Source organism: Pinus tabuliformis, chromosome 7 (assembly GCF_031772625.1).
Source record: "Pinus tabuliformis cultivar Carrire ecotype Pingquan chromosome 7, CPIR1, whole genome shotgun sequence".
Classification (NCBI taxonomy): Eukaryota; Viridiplantae; Streptophyta; class Pinopsida; order Pinales; family Pinaceae; genus Pinus; species Pinus tabuliformis.
The window spans coordinates 101,983,236-102,011,150 of NC_142293.1; positions in this window are offsets into that span (position 1 = coordinate 101,983,236).

Consider the following 27,915-nt stretch of genomic DNA (forward strand, 5'->3'; position numbering starts at 1 on the left):
TTACTCATTGCAATATTTTCATAAATGAAAATTTGTTTAAAAGTTCATTTGATTCTTGGAGAGATACCTAGTTGCTTGACCTTCATGCTTCTTGAATCAATTCATTTTTTTGTTACTCATTGCAATATTTTGATAAATGAAAATTTGTTCAAAATTTCATTTGATTCTTGGAGAGATACCTAGTTGCTTGACCTTCATGCTACTTGTCGCATGACATTTCAAGGGAGATTTATTTGAATACTTGAATGACAATGTAGAGGGTGCAACATAATTTGCAAAGAGATCAAATCTAAAAATTGTAAGAATTGGCACCATTTGGATTAAATTGCTTGGATTCCCATATTTTATTTTGTATAATGGTTTCTATCTTCCTGAGTTGTAGACGAAGTTGTTGTCTCTTGTGAATATTTGATAGCAAGCCCATTCCATTCAAATGTTTGATGGAAAATTGGAAGGAAGGAGGTCTTTCAACAGCATCTTCATCATGATATAATGACCATGAAAGAATTGGAGGATGACAAATTGTTGAAGCTAAAAGACAAATTTGCAAGAGCACATAAATTTGCATGCCTTTTTCAATACGTTGAAGATACATTATCTTCCACTCTATTTTAGCATGTTATATTTAGGAACATCAACTATGATAATCTTCACATTTGGAAGAAAAATGGTTTCTCATTTGTCTATTATTCTAAGGAATTATAAGCAATGTGATGCTTTTATCCTTAGTAAACATAGCAAACAACATTTTCATGATTTCACTTTGAGGGCATGTAAAAAGATAGTTGGTACACTTTGATCTGTGATATCCCATGCCTAGTACATTTGCCTTTGGTAATAAATGTATAATGATTTTTATTTATTATTTTTTTTTCTGAATAAGACTAATTCTATTAAGAAAAGAAATATGGTACAATCAGAGCTTTCAGAGAAGCGAAGCTAAAGAGCAAGGGAGCCGGAAATGATATGATATCAACCTCGGTCCCAAAGAGCAACCACGGCATAAGCAAAAGATGACAGAGAGGACAGAAGGAACGAGCTGGTCTAGGGAGTCTACCCAGCATGGGCAGAATCTTCCAATCTACCTTTTTTACCTTTCTTTTTACTGACTTTGACCCAACCATTTTGATCTGGCTGGACCAAAACTACTTGCAGATTGTTCTGTGCTAAAGGAGGAGACTCCTTGTCTGAATCAGAAGGCGAAGACTCATGTGAACGTTTCTGCGATAACAGAGGCGCAGAATGATCCTCGGCGCGGGCTGAGGGCGCGTCCTTCGGTTGCTCCAAATTCTCCTCTTCCACTTCAATGTCCTCCTCATCAGAGCTAGAGGACTCTATGTCATCCATAGGGGGTATATCACAAGGTTTCCAACTCTTGGATTTGGATTTGCGAGTGATATTCTTCTTTTTGTCGAAGAACGATGCACATGAGTTCTGGAGATGCCCCGTCTGATGGCAATGGCGACACCTGAAGGCTGTGTTCTCATAGTCCAAAGTTTGCGTCCAATGGAAGTCCCCGACTTTGAGGATGATCTGATCTGGCAACCCTTTACTAATGTCTATTTCTGCACAAATTCTGCCAAAGGTATATATTCCTTTCTCCGCCCTTGAGGTATCTGTAGCCAGGTGGCGCCCTAGGGTGTCCCCGATTCCTTGAAAGACAGCAAAATGCCATAGATGCGCAGGGAGATTTGGAAGCCTGACCCAGATAGGAAGCTTGGTGATGACTGCAGTGGAGGGGTCAAAGTCTGGAAACCAGGGGGAGAGGAAGAGTCCAGCTGATCCCCAGAACCAGGGGCCTCCCGTTAAGGCTTTCTGGTAATCTTCGTTGAAGGCGAAGGCTACAATAAAGAAGCCTTTCGAGCAGAGGAAGACTTTGCAGTTGTTGGTCCAATTGGAATGGATCCACTGGTATAGATCAGCCGAGCGGGGCCATAGGCCATTAAATCTGCAAATGAGGGCTGTTTCTGCAAATGTCTGGTATTGATCAACCAGAGATGGATGAGAGATTTCAATGGCAGGGGTTTCCTCCATTTTGTCCACCAGGAAAGGTTTGGGAGCCTCGGCAGATTGGGCAGACTTCTTGGCAGGTTGTGCATGTACTGCATCTTTGTAGGAAAAATCTTTGGAGGTAGAGGATTGCCCAACTGCACCTCCTCTTAGTCGAAGTGATAGGATCACTGTGGCATTTCTTTCAATATTATAAAAAGAAAGAGGCAGATTGTTATCAAGCTGCTTACCTGCAAAGAGGAGTCGCAGAAGGGAGGAAGGGATCCCCAACCTCTGTTCGAGTATCTTTAAGAGATGGCGCACTGTGAAAGACGGTTGGACCCCAAGGAGCAGGGTTTTGCCTGTCAGAAGAGTTATTTGAATCTCAAAATTCGCTTGCTGGAGATGAATAGGATCTCGGCTGCCTGAATGAGGAGTCGAGGTTGAAACAGTGAAATTGGGGGACTGCAGAGCCAGCTCCAGATCCTGGCAATACTGCTGCTGCATGTGGAAGAGTGCGGAAGTTGCCAGGGGTATTTCGTCAAACACTTGCCGCGCATAGGGAGGGGATTTCTCCTCTGCAAGCAAATCCTGCCTTTCAAATCCCGGACAGAACGCACGCTTTTTGCACAGCGATGAGGAGGTAAAGCGTTCAAGTCTCGCCCACACCCTCTTCCTGTCGTCGTTCCACTTCAACCTGGCCTGCCGATGCACCCCATCGTCCACCCAGATCTTCAAGTGGAGGTGCGGCAGATTCCTATAGCGCCCATGATTAAAGATCATGCTCCCCGGTTGCAACCCTTCGCTTCTCAGAGCCCTCGCGCCCACCCTCCACAGGCAGTACAGCTCCTCGTCTTCCAAAGCCCCCATTGTCTCCACATGCCGGACCGGCGTCACTATGAAGCCCGCTCTCGCTTTGGCGTCCATGGAGCATTGAACATACGGCTGGTCTTCGCTGAATTCGGCCAGCACACATTCCCCACGAGAACCGAACCCTCGACGCCAGGGAACTGAAGGGCATCGCCATGGCAGGAAATGCAGGAGCCCGGCTCTATTTTCTCGGGACCCTCCCTGTCTTCGCCGTAGAAAACGTGTATAACGAAGCCGGCCCTGGGTTTCGAGCCCTTGACCTTGAGGTGATAGTCGCGGATCCCTCTTGCCTGCTCGATGTGGTTGATGACTTCCCTGAAGAAGCCGATGACCGTCTCCTTTGGCGTGGTTTCCATGAAGTCACAGAAGGTGCGCAATTTTTCTTAATGAAATATCAGCAATGTTCAAGGTCTTTGTCTCTTGAGATCAAAAGTAAGTATCGATTTTTATTTATTATTACAGCAAGATGTGCTGGGAATATTTTTTGAAATATACATCCCAAACATTTAAAAACTCTAATATATGGATTCAAAATGAAGCACAATTTTATATTGGCATTTTATGTACTCATAATGTACAAGGAGAATATACTTATAATGAGATTGAAAACTATATTTGCCAACATGTGATCAAGCATCAAACCATTGTTCCATACAATCCTTAGCAGAACAATGTAGAAAAAAGAATGAACATGGCACTCTTAAGGGTGAATGCAGATGGGTTACACTTTTGGGCCAAATGTGGTGATGGAATTTCAAAATTTTACTCTTTTATAGAATTGAAGCCCTTAATTTATATAAGCATTTTGAATTTTGATTCAAAGTAAAATGACAATCTATGGAGAATGATATCGTTGTCCTAATAATATTTTTTGAAAAAAAAAATTAGTGCCTTATAATATGTCGATTTTCCGTTAAATGAAATGCTTGTCCTTGTAAATTTTTGCACATCTTAAGAGGTATGTGTGCGTTCATGTGACAAAACTTAGTCTAAAATGTGTAATTTTGAACATATATATATATATATATATATAAGCTACACCGAGAGAACTAAGTTTTTCCTATTAAAAAATAATTTTTTATGCAAAATTATATATTTTATTATTTTTCGAAGTTGGCGAAATAATGTTTCAATTGCATTTTGTAGACAAACATTTGTGTAGTATTTTTTTCTACTATTTAAATAAATTAAAAAACTAAGAGTACCCTTTTGAAGAGAACTCGTAATGAAGATATTTGTAATTTTTGAATTTTTTTATTTTTTTTCCATTTTGTATATTTTATGTTATTGATTTTTTATTCATCTCCTTTGAAATTGTCCAAACAAAATTCAAGCATTTATGTTTAAACTAAATTAGATAAAAAAAAAAATATCATATGAATTTGAAAATGTCACTTATATGCCATTGGATAGAGGATTACTTCTGAAATCCCACATGATCAACTGCACCACTTAAGGACAAACTATGTCTCAAGTCCGCTAGGATACAAAATGGTGTTGCAGAGAAATTGCAAAAGATGAGCTACAACTTTTGTTTTTTAGGTCTTCATCAGCTCAATCGAGCGGTTAAAACACTCGATCGAGCATTTGAGATGAAATTTCAGATAGTTCGATTGACGCTTTAAGAAACCCTTGATCCAACCCTTAAAGTGGTTAGACATAGACTCGGTTGAGCTATCATAATTATCCAAAAATAAATGAAAAAAGAAAATAAGCCTCCAAATATTTGTCTTTAAGTGAATTATAAAATTTATCTATTCCACAAAAATAATTTTTATAAATATTCAAATATATTTCAAACTCTAATTTTCCTTAATTATAAATCCAAATTTTATTTTATTTTCCCAAGAAAATAATTATAATAATATATAGATAATTTTCTATAAAAGATTTTAACATTGCTTTTAAAATTTTGAAATTCTAAAAATGATAATTAATTTATTGTTTTGATTTTAAATATAATATATTTTTATACTTAATAATTTTTTATTTTAAATTTTAAATTTTTAATGAAAATAAATCAAATTATGATTAAAAAAAACGGACAAACTAAACTAAACTATTTCCCACTCATTTTTATGAATCTCTTACCATCTAGTCAACTTGAAATATGTTCACAGTATCATACAAAACTAAACAGTAATTGATGGTGGTGGTGGTTAACGTCCACTGGATCAAATTGGTCTATCAGACCTATAATTTTCTTAGTTTTTAATTTTCTGGTTCCTCGTCTTTCTTGGCGAGATCGGTGTTGTAGCTTTCTTTCTTTTTTTCTCTACGGTCTTCCAACTTTCTTTATCTTGCATCTCCTTCATCTCTTCTGGTTCTTGGGACATTGGTGTCTTAGCTTCGTGATCTATTGTGTTCGTCCTTTTGAAGATAGTTGGAGAAGAAGTTTGGTCTAGGAGATCTACTTTGCTGTAAAATGAAGATTTATTTTGTGCGATATTCGAATGCTCATAATTGTCGAGTTCACTCTTTTGTTGTTGGGCGAGGCTTTCCCCTGCTTGTCTTGAGAGTTGTTTCTTTCTTGCCCGATTTCTTGTGATTCAGAGTTTTCTCGAGAGTATTCTTCTTTGATGACAATGTAGTGTTCTTTTTGTGCTCCTTCCCACCATGTAGATCTGTGGTGATTTTTTCTAGCAGAATTTTTCTGGGAGGCTTTTGGGCAATTTTTGGCTAGTGGCCCGTCTCAAAGCAGGATCAACATCTGAAGAGGACACTTTCATAATCGAGTTTCTGGTTCCACACATAGTCTTTACTTGTTAGGTGTATTTCAGCTGGGAATCCGGCGTTGAAGTCCATTTCCACACAGATGCATGCATAGGTGGTTCTGGCATATTCCTCTATTTCTGGGCACCTGCAGTAAAATTTCCTGATTGCATTTCCAATGGCTTTTAGTGAAGAGAAATTCCAGACATGCAAGGGTAGGTTTGGCAATCTCACCCAAATTGGTGTTGAGGTTACGACTGTTATTGAGGGATCGAAAGATGGGTTCCATGGCTTCATGAATAGGCCTGAGTTTTCCCAAAACCAAGGGCTGGAATCTAGAATACATTGTTTGCTTTCAGGGTTTTCAAAATCTACTCTAAAGAAACCCCTAGCGCAGGGGTATATATTAATTGCATCAGAAATTACAGGTTTCAATACCTCCGAGATCCAATTGTGGAGATATATCAACCATGGCCAAAAACCGTTGAATCAACATATTAGGGCACTTTAAGAGAACTTCAGAGCCTCATCGAGTGAGGCCTGGACCACCGGGACAGTGGGAGTTGGGACTTCACTGACGATATGGGCAGGAGCTTGCCCCCTAGAGGCGGACGGAACTGAGCTAGCAGCTATTTTCGTGAAGCTGGGAGCCATCTGGAGAATGCTCTCCTGCTGAGTATAAAATGTTTCTGAATTTTTTTACAAAAGGGAGCCACATAGGCCTTTCAGATCTGTGTCTCAGATCTGTAATATCCAGCCGCAACGCAGACACAATTGGGCACAAGCTGCCTAGACAACCCTAACAATAAGCCCAGATCTGGGCCTTATAAAAAGAATCATTATAAAATCCCCACAAATACCACGGTAGACCTCAGGCAGATGACTGCGGCCACAGCTATGAAGGAAGGTGTGAAACGAAGATGACTCAAACCCGGCAGACACACCAGCAAACTACACCCAAAACACATCGCCGAAAGAGGAGATGATGAGAAGCCACCGCGAAAAAGAAAGCCCCGCAAAAAAATAGAGCCAGAAGGCCCAGGCCAACTAACGGCAGCCACAAGATCGACACACCACAGATGTAGCACAATAAGAGGGCCGCAGATCGCAGAAGGCCACAGAAGATTGCTGCAGAGGGCCGCAGATCGGGAAGCCACAAAAGATTGCCGTAGAGGGCCTCCTGGAAGCGCATATGACAGCGAAGTACCCCAAAAAAATAAATTAAAGAATCGTATATTATATTTTTTCAAATCATTACTTTAATTTTTTGTAAATTTAATAATATTATTATTTTAAAGTAATTTTTTACGCACATTTAAATTTGGATTACTCAAATTCAAATTGAGGAGTAATTTCTTAAGCACATTTAAATCTAAGTGAGGAGTAAAAATTTCTATATATATTGACTGAGGACAAAATTGTGTATAATCACATTTTATAGGTTGAGAGAGATTTATAACCGCAAATATCATTACATCATTACAACTATATTAATTATAACTTATGACTATTTCAACTACTTTAGTTATTATTGCACTACTTTCTTTCTCTGAACAAGTGTATATTACTTAATCCAGTAATATCCACTTGTTCAGAGAAAGAAAAGAATGCAGTGATAATTAATGTAGTTGCAATAGTCGTAAGTTCTAATTAATATAGTTGTAATGGATGCAATGATATATATATATATATATAGATATATATATATATAAGTTTGATTTTAATGTAGATGAATGAAGAGAATTGTGGCTCATCATTTTATATATATATAAAAGGTTGATTTTAATGTAGATGGATAAAGAGAATTGTGGCTCATCATTTATTAACTTTTCAGTGAACTTTATAAAATATACATTTCACATGTATAAAATATAATTCACATTTTAAAGTTATACTTATTCATATAAAAAATTATAATATTTATTAAAATCAATTTCATAAATTTTCTTATGTTTAATCAATTTATTATTTAAATTATAACATTGAAAATTTAAATCATATTAAAAACTAATTTTTAAATTACCAAATTATAAATATAAGAATATTACAATTTCAATTGCAAGTGGGATATAATTGTTTTTCAAATCTATACATCAAAATGCTGGAAGTGAGATAATGTGATGGGAAATTAATTAGCCCACACCATTGTTAATTACCTATTCAAATGTAATTTGTAATTAATTTCGATTTTTTTTAAATCTATACATCAAAATGCTGGAAGTGAGATAATGTGATGGGAAATTAATTAGCCCACACCATTGTTAATTACCTATTCAAATGTAATTTGTAATTAATTTCGGTTTTTTTTAATTTTTTTTATTATTTTAACCATCAAATACTTACGATTTTAAAGTTTGCATATCATTATTGATATTTACATAAATTTTAAATTTGTTAACTATGAGAAAATAAAAAATTTACATGTATCCATATATCTATATATAAATCAAATATATTACAGGGTCTATGCATCAAACTATCGAGCTCCTAACCTCGGGTTACACGGGAGCTCGATCGAGCAATCTTTAAGCCCTAAAACAACTCAATCAATGGCTCAAAGATTGCTCAATCGAGTTGCTTTTTTTCACCCACAATGCGCCCTCATTTGCCAAAAAGTGTAACTGAAATTCATGCATAGACCCTTAACAATGGTACTAACTTAACGAGAACTACAACCTCCAAATGAGAACTCTAGCCCAAAAAACCCCTATTTTTGCACAAAAACATGAAAAAACAACCCAAAATTAAAAAATGGTGATGTTGCATTATCCTTTTTTTAGGGTTAAGATTCCAACAATTTTCAACCATGGTATTAAAAACCACAATCGTGATCATGGAAAATCTTAAAATTGTAACAATTTTCAATGATAACATTAAAGACCAAATACCATGACTCCGAAAACCTTAAGATTACTGCTTTTTTTCAACCATGGAATCAAAACCAAATATCACAATTACAAAAGACCTTAAAATTTCAACATTTTTCAATTATATCATTATAAACCAAATATCATGATTTAAACAAACCTTAAAAATCAACACCTAAATCAAAGAGTCATTTTACCAAAAGAAATTTTGTTTTAAAGGTTAAATAACTGGTTTGAAATATTAGCTTAAGACAAATTGACCCATTGCAACCAAAACTTAAAAATCAACCATCAAATGAAGCACTCTCTTTTTTAAGGAGGCATTAAAATTGCATCATTTTTTAAACTATGATCCAGAAAATCATAATAATACATAATGGCATGATAATAATATTGTATAATTTAAAAATTCAACATAGTTAAGATATATATATATATATATATATATATATATATATATATATATATATATATATATATATGTTGAGTACATTGAATGAAACATAAATTATTTCTCAAAGTTATTGTTGCATTTTGGATATTCAAAACAAGTGAATTCTTCACAATTAAAACATATAATCCAAGAAACATAGAAATGACTCATAACTTCATGCAAAGATCATATTGATCAAAATTACATAAAATATTTTAGGAAATTATTCATAATCTCTCATATATATAACACACCATCAGAAACTACATCATCTTCAGATGAATGACTCGATGAAGATATCAATGAACCATATTCTTTTCTGTCATCAACCAATGCTCCAGATGAGTGTACATGTATGGAAAACATTGAAAATGTTAAAAGCCTTCTAAATTTACAATTGGGTTCAACAAACCCCCATCTTGCGAATATTTCTTGTGGTAGCAACCTATTATAGTATTTATTGTCTCTCTTGTCATTAGATGCATGTATTAGTCTTGGAAATATCCCTTTCCCTATGCAAATCTAACATTATCTAAAAAAACATTTTTCAAATTCCATATTCAACTTCCCAAAGTAAAAGCACGTATATACACGGTTCCTCCTAAAGCTTCATGCATACAACTTTTTAAAATTTGAAAAATATATATAATTCAACTATTTTTTGGTTGAGGTTTATGGGTAGACTGGAAGCCCACCTACAAAAGCCTGTAACATAACCAACCCAAAAAATTACTAGTGGTATAAATACAGACCTTGGGTTCCCTCGTGAACATCATTATACTTGGCATCTGTACTCTCCCAAATTTTCCCCAAATTAGGCATGTTATTCTCATGATTTTAAGCACTCCCTTGTTTCTAGGAAACCCTAGTTTCCACGCTATGGTGTTGAGCATTCCCATCTCACATCCATTTTGTTATTATTGGAGAGGAGACCTTTAATGGACTGAGAAGGAAGGATCTAGAGGAATGTTTTGTCAATGCCGACATTGAGAATTAGGTGATGTTGTAACTACTTTATTGCTGCTACTTTCTATAAAAGGAACCTCATGTTCCTTCCCACTTCTATTGTATGTATTTCATGTTTATGAATGCTTAATGGAACTGCTTATGGACTAACATGATATATATGATTGAAAACTTTGAATTCTTTGTTTTGCTCTTGGTTTCTTGATTGTGCTATAGGTCTACAACTTTGGAGCAAGAGATTAGGGTTTTTATCCTATGGGATCTACATCAAATGTAGGACCCACTAGTGAGTACTAATTACCGACTTTGTGAATTTGAAGTGGTTTACATGTTTGTTTGAGATATTTTATTATTATTGTCTTTCGCTTTGTTAGGGCTTTCAACCTTAGCCCTAGGGAAATTTTCTCGCAACAAAAATGACGACTCCACTACAAAAAATGCTTTTAAGTTTTTCCTAAGGGTTGTTTCCCTAATTTGGCATATTAGTAGGTTTCTTGCTTTATTTTAGAGTCTCTAGATCCTTCTTTGGTTCTATCCTTTTAGCTTAGTCCTTTGGATCTAGGCTTTCTTTTATTTTTTCAATCTTTTGCATAAATACATGTTCTTCTTTTATAATAGTTACGTATATATGCTTGTTGTCTGTTTGAAAATTGTGTATATGTGGGTTTCTTTGATAACAATCATGTATGTACACGCTCTGTTTAAAGAATAGGCAATATAGTCTAGAGGGTGGAAAATTTTATACTTTTCTTTATTCCCAGGAGGCTTAGAAAGGTCTCGGTGTGGTTCATTTTACTAGTCTAATTCTGAGAATTTTGAAATTAAAAGTATTTTTGTATGCTTTGCCAGTTTATGTGAAAGTTGTCTTGCATAATCCTAGGGTTGCTTGTTGTGCGTATGTTTTAGGGTATGGGTTGGATCCCTAGACTTAGTTTCCAAGTTATTGTTTGCTTCAAGCCTTCTTGTTATCCTTTTGTTATTATTTGTTTTGCAACCTTTTATTCCTCTTCATTCCTTATCACTTGTCGTATACATTACCGCAAGATTTTGAGGTTGCTTTGTTTTTGTTTTGGTTGTAATATAGTTTTCACTTGAAAATAAATAAATAAAAATTGCTCATTTGTGTTCATTTTAGTTCATTGTTTCTTTCTTTGAAAAATAAAACAAAAAGTTATAGGTTTTCATTCCATTTGCACTTCATTTTACATAAGGTTTCTTTCTTCCCTTTTATTTCTTTCATTATTCCTTTCTTAGAAAAAATAAAAAATAAAAGATAATTTTCTTTAGTAAGTCCTTTTATTTACTTGTTTGCTTCATTTCATTTATATTTGAGAAAAAAAAATCATTTGAGTGTGTTTCCCTTTGTTTTTGCATTTGTGAAAAGTGTACTTTGCTTGCTAGTTTGTAGTTCATATTTTTGGTGTTTTTTCTTAGGCTCCTTGTGAAAATTTGCCCCAAATATGTGTTTATATGCTAGTTTACTTGAGAAAACGTGCATATATATGCACTTCGTCCCTCAAAAATCATGTATTCCCTTAGGTTTCCTTCCTAGGGGTCACATGGGCCAATTTTGTGAGCAATTTTAGGTCGTTTTGGTCATTTTTTGACATATTTTGGGGGTGTATACACGAGTTTCCTCCACAAAATATGCACATATATGTTTGTTTCCTTCATAACAAGAGCATATGCATGCGTGTTGCACATATAAGGGTTGCATATACCTCTTGAACTAGTGTTTTTTTGCATTTTTTGCATGTTTTTCACCTTTTCTCATGTTTTTTTTGCTATCTTGAATGGTATGATCTACTACAAATGAAGTTAATTCTTATCTGTGTTACGTTAGGTGCTTTCATGCTCATTTGAAAAAGAAAAGAATAAAAAATTACATCCTACTTGCTTATGTTGCTTTTGTTGCGATCTAAGTAAGACTTGTCCATGCTTTATGCTTGTTTGAAACTAAATTCATTAAAGGATGATGCTGGAGCATAAAATCTCAAATTCAAACCTGTTGGTTAGAACTATGGGCCTCAACATTTGCTAAGGGAGTTGGTTCCTTAATTAAGATTAATTGTTAATTATTTTTAATTTCTATGTTTTTAGGGAAATTTAGAAGGATTGTGTAAATAGGTTTGAGATTAAGACTATTGTAATAAGATCTCCTTCTTAGAAAAGATCTTAAGATTTTGAATGAGTCAGAGAGATCTAGGGATCAGTTAGATCTTTTGAGCAATATGTGTATCTAGAGGATCTTAGAGATAGTGGTTAGTTGAGTAATTTGAGGACCTGAACTGATTTTAGTTCAAAATCCTATGTGTATAATTGTGTAGCCAAGAGGCACCAAAAAAAAATACAGAGACAAGAGGAAGGAGGATTTAGTTGTGGAGACCAATATGACCACAAATCTATGGGAGGGCTAATTATATGTAAAATATGTTGATTATGTTTTCGTTGATGTCAAAGCAGGTGCAGGTGCAGTAAGTGCAACATGTAGAGTGACTGCAAATATCATCATTGATGTCAAGGTTTGGAGGCCATTGATGTGATGATGTCCATAGGATGATGCATCTTGATGATGCTATGATGAAACCCAAGCTCTAGGGTTTGGTTTATTTGTTGGTGTATATACCCTGTACTTGTTGGGAGATTTTGTATGATGCAGATCACTAAGTTCGTCTTTAAAAGCCTTGCCAGTAGATTCTACTTGTCATGCTGATTCTATTGATATGTGGAGCGTCTCGTGGGTCTTCAGTGTTTGCAAGATATGACCATTCAAATACAACACACCCTCGTTGTGGTCAAAATCCCCAAGCGTTGCTAATGTAGCAGAATAACTGTGATTGGACTATGATACAACTCCTTAGAAGAAGAAGGATGATCTAACGAAAGGGTAACACTAATTATTGAAGTTTATGTTACACTCAAGGAGGGTTCTTCAAATTAAAATTAAAGCTATTAGGATACAATTAATTATGACCCAAAGCTTGGAAGAAAGGACGACTTATTTCAAATTGAAATTGTCCAAATTGGAGGGAATTTGTGGCTCCAACAAATTTGATTTTTCATGGTCCAAAATGAGAAGTCTTTTCCCCAAAATTAAAATTAAAATTTCAAACAATGCTTTTCCCTCCTAAACTATCATGTTGGCCTAACCTTTCATTAGTCCACTCGACCTATATAAATTTAGGTCTCATCCGCTTCTATGTGCATGGATTTGGAACTGGAATCGATCTGAAGTTGTCTAGTGCCAGGAGACAAAAATGGGTTTTTATTTTTGTTGTCTGCTTGTATAGGGTTTCATTGGGTTATTTTTATTTTGTAGGTGGATGCTAAGACAAGACCAACGAAGGAACCAATGTAAAGGGTTTAATTGAGAGACATATTCTATCATTTGTGACAATGTAAAAAAGGCATAGTTATGAAAGTTGTTAAGTACACAAATATGAAGTAAGTGAAGTTACTTAGGGTAGATACTCTCGTTGCATTGCGTTTGCTTGCAACCTGTGGAAGTACAAAAACTATAGAGTGCTTGATGACCATGAACTATTTGTTCTACCTACTCCATCATTGTATTAGAAGTGAATCATTACTCCATATATGAAGAAGGTCGAAGTCTTTTGGGAGAACAATTGTTTGGATCGTGGTTGTTCATGATCAATTCAAAAATTCCCATGTGACCATGAGGAGTTAGGAAGATTTCATTTGTCATTAGGAATCTTTTCACTATATGTTTGGAAGTTTATTAGCAGTAAGGGGTTGTCATATCCTACAACATTATGATGTGTGCAACGATGGCAGGAGTGAGAATCACCCAATATGACTATGACATATGGATCATTGTATGAGACATATAGAATAGTAATCTTGTCAGGGCAATGAAAACCAGTGGTAGGAGTGAATTTTGTAGCAGCAGTGAACAACAATGGCAAGAGTGAATTTTGTAGCAACAGTGGTTGGAGTAGATAACAATGGAAATGAGGGTGGAGTGCAGGAGCAGTACTAGCAGCAATGACAATTGAAGTGGACAGTGGTAGCAACAACAGATGTTTTAACAACAATAGTGGTGGATGGTAGCATCAATAGTGCTGGTGGAGAGTAGTAGAAGCAATGGACAGGTGCAACAACAGAACATGCGACTTATTGAGGAGCAATTTGTTGTATTTGGGCCATTATCCCTAGTATGGGAGCCTAAACCTACTTAGGGAGCACTTGCTTCCTTCCAGCTTTGCTAGTAAAACCTCTAGGGAGTTGTGTACTTCCTTCCAATTCAACTAATAAATGTGTATGTACACCATACATAACAAAGATTGTTGAGCAATATTCTATGTATTGTTCATTTATGTGATGATGTTTCATGCTCCGAATGTTTAGGGAAATAAACTAACCAATTGTGAAAATTAAGGAAATATTGATTCACCCCCCTCTCAGTATTTCCAACAATTGTTATCAAAGCAGGTCCTTCTTTGGAAGCTTAACCGCTTGAAGGCAGATCCATAGCAATGATTGGTAGAAATTACAATTGAAGATACGATGACTATTGATCCTGAAGAAAATGTTAAAACCCTCAAAGACAATTTTTTTGATTGGAATGGGTCAGGGATTTGATCAAAGGTCATTATAGTAGTGATTGTGTGGAAATTGAAAAACTGAAGAAGAATAAGGAGAATTACTATGATAACAGGAGAAGGTTCGTAGTTGAAATCACCGAGCTTCAAGAGTAAATTAATAAAGTTACAAACACACAAAAATGATTGTGAGCTTGATGAAGCAAAGAAGGAAGTTGATCACATAAAAAACATAGTAGAAGAAGCAAACAAGAGAGGGAGCACCTTGAAAAGCCATATCAAAGAAAAATAAAATCCAAATAAATAGAACAAGCATGATAAAGAACTTGGAAAGCAAATCACATCCTTAAAGAGGGAACTTGAAGAAGCCAAAAGGACCGAGGAAGTCTTAAGAAATAAAATGAAGTAGAAGGAAGAGGATTGAATAAATCATGAACAAAAAATTGTCATCTTGAGAGAAAAGGTGGTTAAGCTAAACAAAAAATCGAGGAGCGCACAATTCTTGGATGACATTATAAATTGCCAAAGATCACCACTTATGAAGACAAGTCTTGGATATCTTAGTGAGTCCTCATGCTACAAGGATGAAGATGTCAAAGGAGACGAGATGTCACATGATAAATATGAAAAGAAGACTCATGAAGAGAAGCCTCACTCCAAATATGAAGAGAAGCCACTTTGCAAAGAAGAAAAGAAGCCTCATGCCAAAAATTAAGAGAAGCCCAAATTCAAAGTTTTGCACAAGTCAACCAACACTGGAAGCTGGAAGACAAATGCCCCAAGAAATCAAAATGATGCATTCAAGCTTCCAAATCATAAAAGCGCATTTAAAAGTGGAGATCAACAAAGCCTTGGATATTCTCAAGGGTGAGAGACATTTAGGAGATGATCACCCTCTACACCCAAGTACCTAGGTACATTTCATGGTTATTGCTATGCATGTTATAACTATGGACATAGAGATGGAGAGTGTAGGGAATTTAACATGAGTAATGATAGAATGTTTTATCAGTGCCTTAAAATCACATTTATTGGAAGTCAAGACATAGTCCCATATGCCTATGATAATAAAAGCTACAAAAACTTTGCCCCATTGTTCAGACCAGATGTTGAATGCTACCAATGTCGTAATTTTGGCCATTTTGCACAAGATTATAGAAGCGAATTGACGTGGACTTTGTAGAACTAGGAAGGAAAAGAATTCACCAGGCAGGAAGACAAGACCACCAGGGTTTGACAAAGAAAACATGTACAAAAGTCTCCATCCCACTCCTTCCAGCTGGATACCAAAATCCACTTGCCAATTATGATGGCCAAATTAATGAAGAAGTGCTAGACAATTGGATCCAAAGTCTGCCAATGTGTATTTCCTCACACTTAGATATGAATGAGGAACACAAATTATCATTGAATAGAATGAGAATGATAGGCTTAGAACTCACTTGATGACAACAAACACAGCCCCCGAATTCCTTTATCACCATGGAATTGAATGAGCAAGCATCTAGGTAGCTCTCAACATGCTTGGAATCCTCTCAAGCACTCAAAGCACTCTTCTACCCTCTAGGACACCAAGAGTAATTATTGCGTGCCAGCTTCATCTCCGAGTATCATGCCCACTCAATTCACCAATTTATCAAAGTCTTCTCCAAGTTGGCACCTTTAATTTCATATTCTTGATCTAGAAGACATATTTATTTACGGTTTCTTACCTCTTCTAAACTCAAAAATAGCAATGTTTGGAACTTCTTTGAATCAAACCTTTCATAATACCCTGGGTACAGAGCAAAAGCTTTTCCCTAAACCTCCCTTTTGGAATCACTCTCCGCAATTAACTAGCCCTTTCAATCAATCACACTCTCTTACTCAGTGCCTTTCATCGTCTTAACTAGGCTAATATTTTCATTTCCATAAAACTCACAACCATTCCTATGATAAATGTCATGCCCTTCGCACCTTCAAGGCAACAAGGATCCTTTGCATCAACCAACAACCAGATCCCCCACCACCCAAGGAACACAAACTCATTATGGTCGACAACCCCACCACTATTGATCCCAACGTATCTTTCTATCTGAATAGGCTTCTGCTGTCTCTCATGAACCTGTGTTCAACCACAATGGTCAAATAAAGGACCATGTGGTTGTTGCAATTTTGGCAATCATCACCAAAAGAGTTTAATATATCAAACCCAAGTGGAGTCCTCTAAACTACCCACGAGGTTCGCCCTCGAGGGGGTTCAGGGGCAGCACTCTCAAAAAAAATTTGGGCAGCTTTTTGCATTTGTTTTTGGCAGTGTTCGACATACAGTTTTCACTTTTAACAATTTTTTTGGCACATGGTAGTTTACTACCTTGGCTTTGTAATTTCGAGTATCCTAATCTAGGGAAAATGGATCGACAATTTATAGATGCCATGGGATATCTGTATTGAAAATCTTTCTAGATTTCCTAGTTTGGGTTTCTAGGGTAAAATCTTTGTGTTAATGTGTCTGTTTGTCATTGCACCTTTTTTGTTGTACTTAGAATCCATTTGCAATAGTTAACCTTATAGGGTTAAAACCTACATTTGCACCTCAAGGAATTTTATCCTTCTCTGCACTTGATAGATCCAGCGTTAAGATGGATCTAGGCTATTTATAACATATATTACAACTACAAGTTGCTATAATGTTCTTTCAATGTTGAACAATAAATATTTATTTTCTTTTATTTTTCTTAAATTAAAACTATGTAATAAATAAATTATAATATTGTAGTACTTTATTTTTGAAATGTTACTTTTAGTTGTAGTAAATAATGCCAATAGGAGGAAAAGATCTTTAACTTTTCACTTTTTATCTACTTAAGTTCAAACCCCACGATTACAATTTACAACAAAGAAATTGTTGAAGACGTACTTTCTTAGTAACAGTAAGAATTCAACTTTTTCGTTGTTCTCTTTTATTTACTAATTGTTCACAAAAGAAATATTGCCCTAGGAATGATATCTATCAATATTCTAGCATCATTAGTTTCTTAATCTTTGAATATCCCCTAGCCCACAATGCATAAGATGTAAAGAAACCCTAAAAGAATTAACATATGTATTGTAGATGTAAGATACATACTTGGAGGGATAGAGTTATTGAACCACTTTCCCAGTTGCAAATTAGACAACAATTCATAACCTAAAAAGAAACCACAAGAAAGTTAATGTGTAATGTAAATGTAAAATACATATTCAAAAGTGTTGGAGTATTCAAACACTTGTATATATATATATATAAAGGCATATTTCATTCCTTTGCAACCAATATATATTTCATTCCTCCACACCCAATATCTTATCATTTCATGATCTCATTTCAATGATCCCCAAGCTCTTTCCAAAGGCCTTCTACGTCACCCAATAGGGAGAGAACTTTGCACCCAATATATATTTCATTCCTCCACACCCAATATCTTATCATTTCATGATCTCATTTCAATGATCCCCAAGCTCTTTCCAAAGGCCTTCTACGTCACCCAATAGGGAGAGAACTTCCTCGTGAGATCATGCTCTACCAAACGAATTGGGTTAATATATGTACACATGAACCAACTCGTATTTTTATTATTAATTTTTAATTGAGTTGATTTTGTTTTTTAATTATTTTTAATGTAACATTATCTAATGCTTGCATGACAACATCTCCTCAATACTAGGTTGTAGAGTGTCTCTCTACTCAATGAGTTGAACTTATTTTTTTTATTGTTTTTAATAAAATATTATTTAACACTAACATGACAATATCTCTCCATAACTGGACTCTTGAGTGCCTCTCAACACAAAAACATATCTGTATAAATAAAATAGAGAGATCTGATATGTACCCTATATAAAAACTGTCATATAAAGATAAAAAAAGATAATATATTCAAACAAATAAAAATACTATATATGTGATATTTACATAGAAATATCATTACCATGTTAATATAAATATCTTGATAATAATCAACAACTGCATTTTTACAAATCTATACCGGTATAAGTTTGGAGTTATGAGTTATATTGAGTTGAGTGAAACTACATCCAACTTAAATCCATTTTAAAAGATAAAAAAAATTACATTTCAAGAGATTTGCTCTTTTCAACCACTGATAAATCCAAGATCAATATAAATCTAAGGTTAAAAAAAATAGAAAATTCATAAATGACAATACAGACCCCCACAATTTCAGTCCACGACACCTCAGCAAAGGCCAATTTTTCCACTCAACAAAAAAAACAACCCATTTTAGAGTGCCAGGCCACAAGGATTCACAATTTAGCTCATGGTCCAAACCTCCGAATGTTTCCTTTCTTCTCCACGATACAGTAAATAAAAAGCCATAAAAGGCAAGGATCCCTTTTCTACAACTAATAAGGCCTTACCTTACAAGTGTACACAGGCCTAGCAAGTCATTCTAAAGCACACCAATACAGCTAAAGGCAAGATGAAGCCAACGTATCACCCCTAAGATGATGAAGTGTGGACACTTGCAACCTTGGTATGGAGAGACATGCTGCTAGAGGAAGGAGAAAGAGGTTGACCAAGCAATAAAGAATTAGTTAGCATTCAATATATTAATAAGGATCGCGTATTTGTTGACATGGTCAGGGATGATCAATCTTTTAACCGGTTGACATTGTTAGTATGGATTATTTTGGACTATCTAAATGATGAATGATGATTAATGGTAAATGATGAATGATGATTAATGGTCAAAAGTATGTGTTTTTTCTTAATAAATTAAAGGTTTTAAATCTTAATAAATTACAGGTTTTAAATCAGGGGCAGTAGGGTATGAAATTATGATTACTTTTGTAGATTTAAGTAATCAAATTGCTGTATAGAGGCGGGTTACTTCTCTTATAAACAAGCAAATCCCATATACTAATTTGATATCTACTTTGGTTGTAGTTTTAAAAATAGATTATTATTATTATTATTACTACTTAAAAATGTAAATATTCTTTTTTTCTTTTTAACAAAAACACCTCTTCTTCTCTTATTTTTTTTTGGTTTATTTCTCTTTTTATTTCACTGTTTGATGCTGATCACAATCTTATCAATTGATATTAGAGCTGCAAGTCATGGCCTTGGAGATTCAAGAAAGCAACTTATCAGCAATGTATGTCGCATGTACCGGTGCATTAGAATCTCCAAACCTCTTCCAGATCTCATTTTTTTACTGGGGAGTGCGCAACTTCTTATAAAATAATCCCAAAGGTTTCGTAGTCTTTCCTGGGAAAGAGGGTACTGAAAATGGACTTATCGCCTCATTGTCCCAAAATAGGAAGGATATAGGAAGGATTGGTGTTTTTCCAGACAAATTAACAACTTATAAAACTTTGAAATTAAAAATATATACAACTTTGAACTTTCCATCCTCGAGGTGCATCTTAGACCTAGGCTTAGATGGGGTTGTGCTAATCAGATAAGTATCAGATTTTACTTTCAAGAAAATGAAAGAAAGATTGGATTTAGATGAGATTGTGCTAATAACTCAGAATCATTCTTTTATATTAAGGAAAAAAAAAGACGGACAAAAAAGAAAAATGGGGCCTTTTCGGCGACTACCCCACAAGCATCGAGCAAAGAAAGTACCTTACAAGATATCAAAATGGTTTGAATAAATGGAAAGTACAATTACCTTAAATCTCTTTCTCGTTGCTGAGGGCCAATGCCATAGCTGTTTGCCAACCCCTCCCATACTGTGCACCCGAACGATATACACCTCTCTTTGGAGAAGAATCCTCTTCGAATTTCCAATTTTTTTCTCCAGCCCCGCAACAAAATCAATTTTACTGACCCATCATAACTGCGAAGCTCAACTCAAGCTCCATCAAACATATCATCTGCACCCATTTGTTGGGGTAGCATGGCATTCTCACGGGAATCATTGCTCCGCTTGGAAATGTATTTGGAGATTGTTTCCTTCAACTAGCTCTCATCTATTGACCGCAAACGGTAAAGATGACCAAGACTCTTCAGCTCTGTTATGAGATTCTTCACATGAAGTCAGATACTGCTGGCATCTGGCATCTGATACAGTCAGATATCTCCTTCTCAAGCTGGCGAATTTAAGAGCCATATAACTAAGGATCTGAAAAATATTAAAAGGGTTTTCACGCTTTTTCACCAATTCAACGCCCTTCATAAGGATTTTCAAGAACTCCTCGTAGATGGGTTCTTCTAATTCATTCATCCATCCATCATATGCTCTTCATCAGGGGCTGCTAAGCAGAAAAAGCAATGTCTCCAAAAGCACATGAAAAGCAACTCTTGTCTTCTCCCTTTTCTTCAACATAAACATGCGATAGAAAACGGAAGGCAGAGGGCTTTATAGCAGTGTAAAAGGCAATTGCAGGGATGCGCATCTGCCCAGAAATTATTCACGTTTTCCACGCGGGCTAAATCCATCATATGCTCTTCATCAGGTGCTGCTAAGCAGAGAAAGCAATGTCTCCAAAAAGCACATGAAAAGCAACTCTGGTCTTCTCCCTTTTCTTCTGCCCTGAAAGTGTTCACGTTTTCCACGCGGGCTAAAACGAGTAGGCTAAAGAAATTTCTTTTGATCAAATAGGACTTAACAATCGCGGAAAATCAAATGATAGTTTGAGGGTGTTTTTTAATGCCGTATTATAGAAATTAATGTCTTTGCATTGAAAGTTATGGAAATTTAGGTTATATTTTGAAAAATTCGTCAATTAAGGTCATATTTTGAAAAATTCTGACAAGCATTTTTGTAAATCTAAGTAAAACTTGTCAAAATTCATAATATTAAGTTTTTTAGACGTTTTTGATGGTGCTGAATCCATTTTCATCATCAAAAACATGATTCAAACACTGCATTTACAAGATTTAAAAAAAAATATTCACTGAATTCTAGCCATTTTTTGCAGTGTGGCCACTTTTGGCGGTCCGACAATTCCTCCACCTCCATAGACAAATAGTTTTTAATTTCTACATTGATTGAAAGATACACTAAACCTTATATATGGAATTATGGTTTTCTCAGATTATCTTGAAAATGGTCATTAAAATTGTTCTTTCTAATATTTTATAAATTTATTTTAATTTTAAATGGAGTTGTTTTTAGTGCAATTTTTTGGACTTTCAGTGTCGGAATCTGGCACAAAAATTTGAGGTGAAATCTTGATCTATATTATTTAAACTAGTTCTTCGACTGTATATATAGATTCAGCGCCCTCAAAAACCCATAGGGAACTTAAAATTATGGAGGGCTTACCCATCAAACTAGTGATTTCACTAAATTTTTGTTAGATTTTAGAAAAATTATACCAGAAAAGCTTCCAAAAAGTCAAACTTGTGATTTCAATAAATTCTTGCCAAATTTTAGAGAAATTAGACCAGAAAAACTTTCAAAACATCACACTAAAAATAACTCGATTTTAAATTTTTTAAATTTTTCACAACAAAATTTATATTAAAAAAAAATAATTTAATAAATTTAATCTTAAAATAAATATATATTTCAAAAACGTGATATATTTAGATATTTGATAAATCCATGGGGTGGTATAAAAAGTTTTTTATGATATAATATATGGTATAAAGCGTGAGCAAAAATTCAGTAATATTAAGGGTTGTTGTGGTCAAGGCTTGCATCAACACTCTTTTTCACAATTTAGATGCTCCTCAATTACCTATCCCATCAAAAAAAATTAAAATTAATTAAATTCTAAATAAAATAAAATATAAAATATTCCTAAAAATATAAAATATTGATTAAATTCTAAATAAAATAAAATAAAAGTTCGATTACTTACCAAAAAGTTATAACAACCCTAAATTATTAAATTCCGAACAGTGATTACGTTTTCCGTCACAAAATCATGCCCGACGCCCGTTCCCGGAGAAACAGCGATGGATGTATAACTTAACCGAAATGGATAACCATCATGAATTATTAAAATCCAAATTGCACGTGCAAGTAGGCAAATGCATTTTGACACGTGATGATAGGGATGGATTGTGAAAAAAAACAAACTTAACGGCAAGAAATAACAATAATAAATTATTAAAATACAAAATGCGCGGGCAAAGAAGGCAATGGGTTTTGACACGTCATCATAGGAATGGATTTTGACCGATCCAATGCTAGTCACGCGACTATTCATCGGTACTATCAAAGATAGTCAGAAATTCCGCCTGCCTATCATAAAAATTAATGAAGTGGAAATATTTTAATATTTTAAGTGGATTTTGATTTCATATTCCAACCCATTCGTGCATATGACATTATAACAATTATATATTGATGTGATGCCATCTGTCTCGAAGTAGTTACAATATGGTATAATGTGATGTCATATATATTTAATCATTGAATTTGATTTTAAGAAATTTAAGTATAGTTTTTAAGTTAAAAAAATGTAAGTTTATGGATCTTGGATAAATAGTGATTGGATGTTTTGTTAAGATACTTTTTGATGTGAATTATTGTTTCTCTAATTCGATTGGGGTGATATATTGAACATGATGAAGATGTAGTTCCACAACGTTTACAAACAAAAAAAATTAAAAGATGCAAATGCAAAGATATGTAAATCTGGGGAAATCTTCATGTTGAAAGTGTATTTTTAATTCATAAATTACACATTGTAGTGCATTGTTTATATATAGTTTGAGTGGGTTTAATGGTTAAGAGCATGTGTTTGGTTTTAAGAGGTCATATGTTTAAATCAAGAGGGAATAGAGTATATACACCTTTATAAACTTGGCTCTTGGATATACTAAGAACAAAGTGACATCAAACATTGAATCTTTTTATATGAATATGCATAGGCACTGTTGTGTCACAAATTTATAGTTTGTTTGATTTTATTTTATTTTTAATTGATTTTTTTCGAATTTGTTTAGGTTTTAAAGGGATGTGTCATTGCTTTGCCTTGGTCATAGAGATGTAGTTAATTTATACCTACTACAACTAGACTACATCTCTTCACTTGAGACATGTTCATAACTTTCCCTTGAATTTCAATTTGTGAAATGTAACTAAGTCTTACTCAACCAAGTTCATTTAACAGTAGGCACTCCTCCAATTGTGGCCTTTAAAATATTCTAGCAATACTTTAACACTTATCGATTCTTCATTACTAAGTCAATGCAGAGCAAAGTAAGGAACAATAATGTCCAATAACTAAAGAGCCCATATCACATGTATAGGTAGCACAGAAAGCATGTGTCTTAATTTTATTTATATGAAGAATGTTATAATGTACAATAAAGAATCATAGTCAACTTCTTGTGGCTCATTTATATATTACATTTACAAAAGGCATCATTGCCTACTAAAACTAGCAATCAAGTGAGCCTACCTCCTGCAAATTTGATCTTCTTCTTATTTTCATTGAGCTAGTGCAAATTACCTTATTGTGCCAACCCCAAAACTTACACAATTGCAAAGTTCCTTTTGTTAAATTGTAGCAAGAAAAGGCTTCAATTGACTTATGCCTTAGTCAAATGGAGAAATTTGAATTTCCACTTCAGCAGCTTAAGTTGTCAGACATTTAGTGGGAGTGACATGGCCAAGTCACTCAGTTAAGTCAGTTAATTCAAGTTCATAAATGGATTGTGTGCACTCCTCAAAAAGGAAACAATCAATCACATGATTCTTCTAGAGTATAAGCTAGTAAAAAAGGACTTGGACATAAGGATTTTAGAGGCAAGGGAGTAAGGTATAATCAAGGTGTGACACCTAATATTCACTATATCTGTTGCAGCAAGAATGGACATGAATCAAAGATATGTAGGATCCCATGAGAGGAGATCAAAGAACAAGAAGAGCAAAAGGAAGAAAAAGGTAAAGCTCTTGAATCAATTCATTTCTTTGTTACCCATTGCAATATTTTCATAAATGAAAATTTGTTCAAAAGTTCATTTGATTCTTGGAGAGATATCTAGTTGCTTGACCTTCATGCTTCTTGAATCAATTCATTTTTTTGTTACTCATTGCGATATTTTGATAAATGAAAATTTGTTCAAAATTTCATTTGATTCTTGGAGAGATACCTAGTTGCTTGACCTTCATGCTACTTGTCGCATGACATTTCAGGGGAGATTTATTTGAATACTTGAATGACAATGTAGAGGGTGCAACATAATTTGCAGAGAGATCAAATCAAAAAATTGTAAGAATTGGCACCATTTGGATCAAATTGCTTGGATTCCCATATTTTATTTTGTATAATGGTTTCTATCTTCTCGAGTTGTAGACGAAGTTGTTGTCTCTTGTGAATATTTGATAGCAAGCCCATTCCATTCAAAAGTTTGATGGAAAATTGGAAGGAAGGAGGTATTTCAACAGCATCTTCATCATGATATAATGACCATGAAAGAATGGGAGGATGACAAATTGTTGAAGCTGAAAGACAAATTTGCATGCCTTTTTCAATACGTTGAAGATACATTGTCTTCCACTCTCTTGTAGCAGGTTATATTTAGGAACATCAACTATGATAATCTTCACATTTGGAAGAAAATGGGTTTCTCATTTGTCTATTATTCTAAGGAATTATAAGTAATGTGATGCTTTTATCCTTGGTAAACCTAGCAAACAACCTTTTCATGATTTCACTTTAAGGGCATATAAAAAGATAGTCGATACACTTTGGTTTGTGTTATCCCATGCCTAGTACATTTGCCTTTGGTAATAAATGTATAATGATTTTTATTTATTATTATAGTAGGATGTGCTGGGAATATTTGTTGAAATATACATCCCAAACATTTAAAAACTCTAATATATGGATTCAAAATGAAGCACAATTTTATATTGGCATTTTATGTACTGATAATGTACGAGGAGAATATACTTCTAATGAGATTGAAAACTATATTTGCCAACATGTGATCAAGCATCAAACCATTGTTCCATACAATCCTTAGCAGAACAATGTAGAAAAAAGAATGAACATGGCACTCTTAAGGGTGAATGTAGAAGGGTTACACTTTTGAGCCAAATGTGGCGATGAAATTTCAAAATTTTACTCTTTTATAGAATTGAAGCCCTTGATTCATATAAGCATTCTAAATTTTGATTCAGAGTAAAATGACAATCTGTGGAGAATTTTTTTTTTAGGATGTGGTTCACGAACACCCTGGTCAATGGGTGGCACTACATCCAGGGAAATATCTGGGCTGATTGACCCCGAAGGGAATCTAGCCCTACGGCCCACTAGCAAGGCCTGACCCTAAGGGCTTCAGGGAGATTGGACCCTGTGACCCCTGATGGTGAGGCACTGATTTTGACCAACTGAGCTAACCCTTGGGGCTTCAATCTGTGGAGAATTATATTGTTGTCCTAATAATATTTTTTGCAAAAGAAATTAGTGTCTTATAGTATGTCAATTTTCCATTAAATGAAATTCTTGTCCTTGTAAATTTTTGCACATCTTAAGAGGTATGTGTGCATTCACGTGACAAAACTTAGTCTAAAATGTGTATTTTTTAATATTATATATATATATATATAGATATATATATATATATACTGAGAGAACTAAGTTTTTCCTATTAAAAAATATATATTTTTATGCAAAATTATATTTCTTATTATTTTTCGAAGTTGGCGAAATAATGTTTCAATTGCATTTCACAGACAAACATTTTTTTCTACTATTTAGATAAATTAAAAAACTAAGAGTACCCTTTTGAAGAGAACTCGTAAATGAAGATATTTGTAATTTTTGAATTTTGTTTTTCGTTTTGTATATGTTATGTTATTGATTTTTTATTCATCTCCTTTGAAATTATCCAAAAAAAAATTCAAACATTTATGTTTAAACTAAATTACATAAAAAAAATATCATATGAATTTGAAAATGTCACTTATATGCCATTGGATAGAGGATTCCTTCTCAAATCTCACATGATCAACTCCACCACTTAAGGACAAACTATGTCTAAAGTCCGCTAGGATACAAAATGGTGTTGCAGAGAAATTGCAAAAGATGAGCTACAACTTTGTTTTTTAGGTCACTCGATCGAGCATTTGAGATAAAATTTCAGATAACTTGATTGACGGTTTAAGAAACCCTTGATCAAACCCTTAATGTGGTTAAACATAGACTCGGTTGAGCTATCATAATTATCCAAAAAGAAATGAAAAAAGAAAAGAAGCCTCTCATTCCTTGTCTTTAAGTGAATTATAAAATTTATCTATTCCACAAAAATAATTTTTATAAATATTCAAATATATTTCAAACTCTAATTTTCCTTAATTATAAATCCAAATTTTATTTTATTTTATTTGCCCAAAAAAATAATTATAATAATATATAGATAATTTTCTATAAAAGATTTTAACATTGCTTTTAAAATTTTGAAATTCTTAAAAATGATAATTAATTTATTGTTTTGATTTTAAATATAAAATATTTTAATAATTAATAATTTTTTATTTTAAATTTTAAATTTTTATTGAAAATAAATCAAATTATATTAAAAAAAACGGACAAACTAAACCAAACTATTTCCCACTCATATTTATGAATCTGTTACCATCTAGTCAACTTGAAATATGTTCACAATATCATACAAAACTAAAAACTAATTATAAAGATTATATAACAATTACTCATTAATCATTAAAAAATAAATAAAAGAATCGTATATTATATTTTTTCAAATCATTACTTTAATTTTTTTAAATTTTATAATATTATTATTTTAAAGTAATTTCTTACGCACATTTAAATCTGGATTACTCAAATTCAAATTGAGGAGTAATTTCTTAAGCACATTTAAATATAAGTGAGGAGTAAAAATTTCTATATATATTGACTGAGGACAAAATTGAGTATAATCACATTTTACAGGTTGAGAGAGATTTATAACGGCAAATATCATTGCATCATTACAACTATATCTCTGAACAAGTGAATATTACTGGATTAAGTAATATCCACTTGTTCAGAGAAAGAAAGTAGTGCAATAATAATTAACGTAGTTGTAATAGTCGTAAGTTATAATTAATATAGTTGTAATGATGCAATGAATATTAATTATAACTTACTACTATTACAACTATTGTTAATTATTATTGCACTACTTTCTTTCTCTGAACAAGTGGATATTACTTAATCCAATAATATCCACTTGTTCAAAGAAAGAAAAGAGTGCAATGATAATTAACGTAGTTGCAATAGTCGTAAGTTCTAATTAATATAGTTGTAATGGATGCAATGATATATATATATATATATATATATATATATATATATATATATATATATATATATATAACTTTGATTTTAATGTAAATGGAAAAAAGATATATAAGTTTGATTTTAATGTAGATGGATAAAGAGAATTGTGGCTCATCATTTATTAACTTTTCGGTGAATTTTATAAAATATACATTTCACATGTATAAAATATAAAATTCACATTTTAAAGTTATATTTATTCATATAAAAATTTATAATATTTATTAAAATCAATTTCATAAATTTTCTTATGTTTAATCAATTTATTATTTAA